This window comes from Rhea americana, unplaced genomic scaffold (genome assembly GCF_003343005.1).
Source record: "Rhea americana isolate MKP2758 unplaced genomic scaffold, rheAme1 scaffold_83, whole genome shotgun sequence".
NCBI classification, from domain to species: domain Eukaryota; kingdom Metazoa; phylum Chordata; class Aves; order Rheiformes; family Rheidae; genus Rhea; species Rhea americana.
In genome coordinates this window covers 233,846-235,394 of record NW_028187012.1, presented here as the reverse complement: position 1 = coordinate 235,394, position 1,549 = coordinate 233,846, and the positions used below count along the sequence as shown (strand labels likewise).

The window sequence follows — 1,549 nt, the reverse complement described above, 5'->3', positions numbered from 1 at the left end:
TGTCTTTGGTAAGAGCTATGCTGAAATTTTCCTTGCTCTTTTCTTTCCCCCCAATCAATACTTTATGATATGAGCTGAAGAATTGTGACCTCTTTCTTTCTGAAACAATTTAGAGGAAGGAGGTCTCCCAGTTTTGCTCAGATTTCATTTGTGTGCAACAGATAGATGTATCCAATTTTTTAACCAGCACATCTCTTTTATTAAACCATTAAATATGAAACCTGTTTGTAGCTGGTGTTGCTTGACAGTTGTTTTGCTGACACTAGGTTTAGCTCAGTTGGTTAGAGCGTGGTGCTAGTAACAGCAGGGTCGCAGGTTCGATCCCTGCAGGGGCCACTCGTTTGAGGGTTGGACTAGATGATCTCCAGAGGTCCCTTCCAACCTTACCAATTCTACGATTCTATGATAGTAGGAGTCTAAGTCTGCTTTGTTGGCTGGTGCAAAGTGAACATGACTCACTCAGCATTTCCAAAGTATATTCATCCAAAGGTTTCAAAAGCTTTACAAGCTAATTAAGCCTCATAGCCCTATAGGTAATAAGTTAAAAGTCATGCCAATGCAACTGTTTAGCAGTAAACAGTGCACCACATCTCAGGATGGCAAATAAGTAGCAATATAGTTAGGTGTGCTAAAAATGTACAGGCTCGAGAGGAAAAGTGGTCAGAATGTGACGTGACTCCTCACAGGAAGATAAAAGCTACAGCTAGCAGAATTTCAGCCTTTCAAAGGTCTTTGCAGGTATGTGTCTGCTGTCCATCCCCGCATCCCCTTTAAATGTGCTGTTTTATTCCTCCTGTTCCTGTTTGTGTAGGGATTGACTGTAAGAGACATCTTGACTTCGTTCATTAGATGGGCAGACCTTAGAGATAAGATATTCACCCAGGTGCTTGGGCATTGGCTACCAAGCCTGGAGCTGCTAATCTCTAATGTCTCACTGATAACAGAGGTGAAACTAAAAGATTCAGTAATGCTTCTGCTGTTATACTGCAATCTGCTGCTCCTCCAGGAGGGAGAGAATGGGTCACTAGCAATGGTCAGTAGCCAAAACTGCATCCTGCTGTGTAAATACCTCGGGCATCAGTTGAACCTGGTGTAAAACCAAGCRCGTTTCTAGAGCCAAAAGCGTGCTCGGGCTACGCGGAGCACGCGTGCGGAGAGGTGGGAGTGGGAAACGGGGAGGTCGGGGACTGTTCGCCTGGGGCCTGCGAGGATTCCCTAGGAAAGTTAATTTGCCCAGGCGCTGCGTGCGGGGCCCCGGCCCTCTGAGGCGTTTGATTAATGGCTCTGGAAGTCAAACACGGGGAGCGCCCCCTCGGTTTTGAAGGTCGCAGGTAAACCCTGGCCTTATTCTGACTCCAATAACGCATTTATCTAAATGCCACCTCTACGTCGGAGCCGCTCATCAGAGCGGTGACTAGGCAGCGCAGCTATTGCTATCGAAGCAGCGCGCCCCGTGTGATRAATTGCATCTGCAAGATTTGTTTCGTATGTCAAGCACATTACTTCTAAATCAAATGCTAAAACATGCCTTATTTAGTCAAAAGTAAGC

General features: G+C 46.0%; 1 non-coding gene across 1 annotated transcript; it reads left to right on the top strand.

Moving 5' to 3' along the window:
- Positions 1 to 265: 265 nt before the first annotated feature.
- TRNAT-AGU (transfer RNA threonine (anticodon AGU)) lies at positions 266 to 336 on the top strand. Its single transcript has one exon. It is a non-coding gene; the product is annotated as a tRNA-Thr (tRNA).
- The last annotated feature ends 1,213 nt before the right edge of the window (positions 337 to 1,549 follow it).